We start from the raw sequence: 7,396 nt of genomic DNA, 5'->3' as shown, positions 1-7,396 counted from the left end.
TATATAATTAACAAAACTTACAACCCAACAAATAATGTGGAAGAACCATTCTATCCAGTTTCAAGATTTAATATATAGCTACATTAATCAAGTTTGCATGGTATTGGCAGAGGGATAAATATATAGATCAATACGGGAAATAGATGACCCAGAAATAGACCCATACAAATAACATGCGGCAGATACTTGGCAAAGTTACCAAAGCAATGCAATGGAGAAAGATAGCTTTTTCAAAAATGGTGCTTTAACATTTAGCCAAAGGCTTTTGATCTTAGCCAAAAGGCTGAAAAGTGATGTTCTTGAACTGTTAGACATCCATGATAATAACAAATAGAAAAAAGATGAAGCTCAACTGAAGCCTCACACTTTATACAAATTAACTTAGAATGGATCACAAACATAAATGTAAAAACTAAAATAATAATATTTTTAGAAGTAACATATAGGACAAAATCTTCAGAATCTATAATTAAGCAAAGAAATCTTAGGCTTAACACCAAAGGCATGATCCATAAAAGGAAAAAATGATAAACTTTATTTCATCAAAAATAAAAAGTCTTGCTCTCTGAAAGACCTTGTTAAGACGATAAGAAGGCAAGTTACAGACTGGGAGAAAATATTTGCAAATCATATCAACAGTAAAACTAATATCTGGAACATAAAAGGAATTCTCAAAACTCAAGAGTAAAAAACAAAACAACAAACAAACAAACAAACAAAACAACCCAATTGGAAAATGGCCAAAAGACATGAGCAGACATTTCACTGGAAGCAATATAGAGATGGCACATACTATGTAAAAATTTTCAACATCAAATATCACTACATACCTATCAAAATGACCAAAATGAAAAAGCACTAACAGCTATGGTATTGTGATATAATAAGAAATATATATTCCAACTTTGTTCCTAGTTTCTGCCACAGAGTTCCTAAAACGCTTGGAATTTCTGAGTAATAGTTACAAGAACAGCACCTTTTGTTATTCATAATGTCCTTTCCAACATATCCGAGTTTATGCCAAAGAAGTGACTAGGTGGGCCTCTAGCTAGCAACAGGATGAGGACTGGTTGCCAGAAGAATCAACCATATGATTATAGAGTTGAAACTTTCAGCTCCATCCCTCTAACATCTGGGAAGGGGAGACGGGCTGAAGATTTGAGTCAATCACCAATAGCCAATGATTTAATCAGTCATGCCTATATAATGAAACCTCCATAAAACCCCTAAATGACAAAGTTTAGAGGGCTTCAGATTGGCAAATGAATCCAAGTGCTGGGATGGCAGTGTACCCTAACTTCATAGGTACAGAAGCTCTTGTGCTTGGGACCCTTCCAAACCTCACTCTATTTACTTCTTCATCTGGCTGCTTATTGACACTCATATCCTTTATAATAAACCAGTTAACATAAATAAATGTTTCCCTGAGTTTTGAGAGCCATTCTAGCAAATTATTGAGTCTGTGGAGGTGGTCTTGGGGACCTCCAATAGTTGGTTGGTCAGAAATATGGATGGCCCAGACTTATAGTTAGAATCTGAAGTTGGGGGCAGTCCTGTGAGGCTGAGCCCTTAACCTGTGGAGTATGTGCTAACTCCAGATAGGCAGTGTCAAATTGAATTGAATCACTGGGCTTAATTCAGTTGCCCACTTGATGTCTGAAAAATTGGAGAATTAGTAGTAGGTGGGGGAAAAAAAACAGACATTTGACCTCAGAAGTATTGTGAATAGAACAGTTTTTCTTTAACACCGAATCTTAGCAAGGATGCAGAGAATCTTGCTTATTCCTACATTTCTAGTGGAAAATAAAATGGCATAGCCAATCTGGAAAATAGTTTTGCATTTTTGATAAAAAAAAGTAAACATGAAACTTCCATATGATACAGCAATAAAAATCCTGTGCAGGATTTTCACTTATCACAGACAAGTGAAAATGTATGTTTATATACACACACACAAATATATAAGAATATTTATAGCAGCTTTATTTATAATAGCCAAAACTTGGGGAAAAGACAGACGTTCTTCAATGGGTGAATGATTAAACTTTGGTACATTCATACCACGGAATAAAAAGGACTGAAGTAAAGACATATGCAACTACCTCATTGAACCTCTAGAGAATTATAGTAAGTGAAATAAATAAACTCCACTGATTATATACCATATGGTTACATTTATATAACATTCTGTCCATCAATTCTTATAAGAATATATTGGTAGAGCTTGATGATTTTTAAACACATTTTATCACGCTCTCTATCTCCAGATTTTATTGCCTTCAGGAGAAAAATGGTTAGTTACACATCCTCCCATTGAGTGCCTGATGCTGTTCAGGAGAAAAATCAGAGAGTTCAGTGAAATAGCAATTAGCTAGATCATTTCCATCAGGCAGAATAGGAGTTTGAGCTTCTGCTTTCCAGTGGTTCCCACTACTCCCAACATCCCACTTTTATGGAACACACACACACACACACACACACACACACACACACACACATCCCTTCCAGATCTGCTATGCTTAATGGGAGGTAATCCCCTAGTTGACTTAAATAGGAAAAGATACTTGTGAAATTCTTATAATTTTATGCTGTCTTGGCATCCATTTTAAATATAAACTTGACGTAAGCAAAAGAGCTTAGTCATCCTTGACACTGTTTCCAGTTCTATACTTCTCTTAGCTCCTTAATGTGGTTGATCCAGACAGCTGCCTTATACCACTTCCTCTTGGTGACCACCTCCCTGTGAGACAGCTACAAACGGCCTACCTGACCAGGCCCACTGACACTCACATCCTGCATGGACTGTGCAGATATGGCACAGTGACTACCTCTCAGTCACAGGGTGACCTCTTGGAACTTGTGCCTGATTGATTTAAACTCACTGATTAAAACTCCCCACGGGAAACCAGTATGGATAAAGTTCCAGACCCCAGAAAGTTGTTGGCCCACAGATTACTTTCTCTTTTTCTCCACATGTGCCCTGATCTCCATGTGTGTGTGGCCCCCCAGCATGCCATGTATCCTCCAGGACCTGTAAGTAATAAAATCTTAATTTCCGTCTTATTGTCTCTCCTAATCATTGGAGGGTTGCTCTACATCTTAAAAATCCTAAATCAAAACAATATTATAACCAAAGAAGGGTTTTATTAAAAGAAAATTGGTTATGAAAATTGTTCATACACCAAGTTTGTTGTTTCTTCAAGGTAAAGGGTTTTCTTGTTCTTCAATTATTTTTCTTAAAATCCACTTTCTATAAGCCTATATAATAAAATATTTGTTTTAAAAACTTTGAGAAGACATTGACATAGAACTTAGTATGAGCCTGTCAATCTCTAAGCACTTTAATCATAGTTGATCCTCACACCAACTCAATGAGGTAGACACTATTATCATCCTCATTTTACAAATGAGAACACTAATGCAGAAAGAAATTAACATACCCAAGTTATTGAAGTAGTGAGATGTAGAAACATGATTTTATCTAGGTTGTCAAATTTCATTATCTGTGCCCTAAACTACTTGACTAAATTGATTAGAAATCTCCCTATCACCGTTAGTCATAGGGAGATTAATATCAATATATATTTCCTTTAACATACATAGTTGCTTTAAATTTAACAATTATGAAACCAATATTCACCAAAAACATAATTTACGAGCTTCTACAATATTGATACACAGTACATATAATGACCAACATTTTGGCTTAAAGATTGTCTTTGTTACAAATTCATATTAATAACAACATAGCAACAGCTCTTTATTGAGTATCCATTATATGCAAAACATGTTCTAGACACATCGTGTACATTATCACTTTAATCTCCATAACTCCATGAGGTAACTATTGATATTTCCATTTCATCTCTGAGTAAACTGAGATGAATTGAGACGATCTAGGAATGAAATTCAGTTCTGCCAGATTTCAAAGCTCCTGTGCTTTCCTTTATAACATTTGTATTACATTTTTTTTTATGAGTACTGCTTCTGGTTGTTCTAATTTTTCTAGTTGAAAATGTTTCCATGAGTTTTTTATTTTTAAATAATTCTTAACTTATTTCTTATTTTGAATAAGGTCTACCATCAGTTCTTATACCTAAATCCACATACCTTTGATCAGAAAATAAAATAAAATATTTCGTTTAATTTTTTGGCCAGTAAAACCTGATTACATTAATATAAAGTAGTGAACACAAGAGATGACAGCACCATGAGCAATAGCCTGCAGAGATTAAAAGGCAAAGGGTTTGTTCATTCTGAAGAGAAACCAGAGTATGCCTGCAGAGATTAAAAAAAAAAAAAGTAGCCATTCAAATACTGAAATTATCACATACAGAATAAAAAATAATAATACATTTCAAAAAATGAAGAAAAAGCTTAAATGGGAAATAAATGAAAACTATTTAGAAAATAAGGACTAAGCAAAATACTAGAAATAAAAATATGACAGTGGAAATTTAAATTCACCAGGTTTTTAAACAAAATATTGTTTACTCTTGAAGAGAAAATGAAGGATAGAATGAAAAAACAATTATTTAAGTTATTCCAGAGAGACAGAGATATGTGCATACAATAAGATGGCAAAAGTTATGAAGGATAAAGTAAGAAAATTTAATTGGAGTTTCAAAAAAAGAGGTAAGACAAAAGTTGTAAGAGATAATAACTAAGACTTTCCCAAAACAAATTTAAGGCACCATCCAATTTTATAAAACCTACAAGTAGCAAACGCAGTTTGGACATTGTAAAAGTACAGAACACCATCCCGAGTGGGTTGCTTTCCATTCTGATTGCTCAGTGCTTGTGTGATTTCATTGTTAAATGTTTTAAATATCACCCCTGGGCATCATAGTAATGGACTTTGATGAGACAAACCTGGAAAACTTTTCAATTATTATAATAAATTTATGACATGTTAAAGGATATTCAATTCCAACACTAAATGTGGTAGTCTTAAAATACATCCACAATTTCTTTGACACTGTTACCTTCAAAATGTAGAGTCAAATTTCCCATCCCTTCAATGTTGATTACACTTGGGGATTAAAAATAAAACATGACCAAAGTAATCCTATACAACCTTGGCGACTAAGTCATAAACAAGGTATATCTTTCGCTTGGCCCTTTATGTCTCAAATTGCTTGCTGCCATGTTGTGAAGATGTTCAAACAGCCCTGTGGGGCACAAAATTGAGTATTTTTGCCAACTTGATGGCACCATCTTGCTGGGCCAGTGATGAGCCCCCTTGAAAGTGGATCTCTATCAGGCAAATCTTTAAACAACTGAAATCCTTGTGGACATTTTAATTGCAACCTCATTAGAGAGGCTTATACACAACCTCTCAGCAAAACCACTGGAAAATTATTCTCCACAGACACTCTTAGAGATAATAAATCCTTTTTGTGGTCTTGAGTCACCGAGCTTTGTGATAAGTTGTTACATAGCAATAGCTAATTAATATAATAAAGTATATGACTCTATGAAACGAGCTGGTTAAAAATCAAGTATTAGTTTATCCAGCTAAACAGAGTGGAGGGTTGGGGAAAAGAGTTTGAACAAAAATGGAAAAATAATAATAATTGATTATTATTAACACTATGAGTAGGATATTACTAGTAAATCTTATTTTAAAAATTATTAGAGATCCAATGGAACACAGAAAAAGAGAGAAGTTCTCATCTAATGTTATTTTTAGATATAAATTATAGACCTACTTAAATATCATTACAGTTTATTCTTAACCTATATTAGGGATGAAGTTTATTCATTAATTATTCTGCATCTATTCAGTTTCTTTAACCAGAGGAAAAACAGAAAGCAGGTGACCCAATCTAACCTTCTTCTGATAAAAAGATCAGTGATATCTTCTAGGAGCAAAAGTAATTATTTCTGGAATAGTCTTAGGAGGACGTGCTTGGCCAAGGATTATTTACAATAAACTCAAAATCAATGGTCTGTGAGGGATAGCTCCCTGGAAAATGTCACATTATCTGGAGTATAAAATGGAAATATTTCATAACCTAAATCCCCTCCCCTCCTTTGTAATTACTAGCAATTTCTCACTTAGAGATTCACCTACTATTTTGGACCAGATATTGATGCCCAAAAAGAGAATAAAACTCATGGATAGCTAAGTGTGATTTTTTTTGACCTAGTTTGTCTTAGTAGTTTGATTATCTGTATCCTTGAAATTATTAGTAAAGCTTGATATTGGGTAATATCTGTATGTTTTATGAGTCTGATCTGAGAATGCATTTCTTCCTGTTGGTTCAACCTAGAAAAACAAATTATCACATGCCCAGTGTGTTTGGGGGGTCCCTGAACCACCCTCAAGTTTAATGATTTGCTAGGAGTCTCAGAACTCAGAAAAGCTGCTATACTTGTAGTCACGGTTTATTACAGTGAAAGGATACAGACTAAAATCAATATTGGAAAAAAGCACATAGGGCAGAATCTAGGAGAGACCAGGCACAAGCTTCTAATTATCCTCACCCAATGAAGTCATGTGTACAATGTTAAATTCTCCCAGAAATGATGCATGACAACATGCGGGAAATATTACTAACTAAGAAAGCTTACTTGAAAGCTTACTTGAGCTTGCTTCATATCTAGGGATTTTTATTGCAGGTTGGTCATATAGACATAGTTGACCATCTAAGTGACTGATCTTTACTCTCATTCTCTCTAGAAGTTCAGTTAGTACCACATGGCCCAAGGATACCATAAATCACCATAAATCACACGGTTAGTATAAACCATATAGTGTGTTCCAAAGACTTAGGTAAGTAAACACATTCTTTACAGACAGTATATTCCAAGACTTACTGTTTCTCTCTACAGGTTTGGCAAGGATCAAAACTTTCTTTGGAATGTGTAAATTTTGGACAACCCAGACCTGCTGAGTTAATCCTTTACTGCATACTGTGCATGTGATGTAATCATTGTTTCTTATTTATTAAGCTGGAATATTGTTATTAATAAAATATAAATCATAGACAGGAAAGGTGAAGGAACAGACTGAGAAAGGAAGAGTCTAAAATCAACAGAACAGACCATCAATAAAAATTCCTAAATATTTTTCTCCTGGGAGAAGTAAAATGATCTCAGATGGAAGTTTTGAGATATTAAGAAAAATTAAGAGGAAAAAAGGTATATAGTCAGGTAGATTTAAATAAGTGACTAGCAAATATTAGCAGTAAATATTTTGGAGTTAAAATGAGGGAGAACCATTTTAACATGACAATACATGACAACAATAGCTACACAGTTTGAGGTAATAGGAATTTAAGTGTTCTATGCTCCCTTTTTCGTTAGGAAGTAAAAGTCTCAATAAATTTTTATTTAAAAAATGCCTTGGAACTAAAAATAGAAATACCATTCAATCCAGCAATAGCACTAT

The sequence above is a fragment of the Propithecus coquereli genome, unplaced genomic scaffold (genome assembly GCF_000956105.1).
Source record: "Propithecus coquereli isolate 6110/MARCELLA unplaced genomic scaffold, Pcoq_1.0 Scaffold160, whole genome shotgun sequence".
Classification (NCBI taxonomy): domain Eukaryota; kingdom Metazoa; phylum Chordata; class Mammalia; order Primates; family Indriidae; genus Propithecus; species Propithecus coquereli.
The sequence above is the reverse complement of the archived record's forward strand: the minus strand, read 5'-3'. Positions refer to the sequence as shown.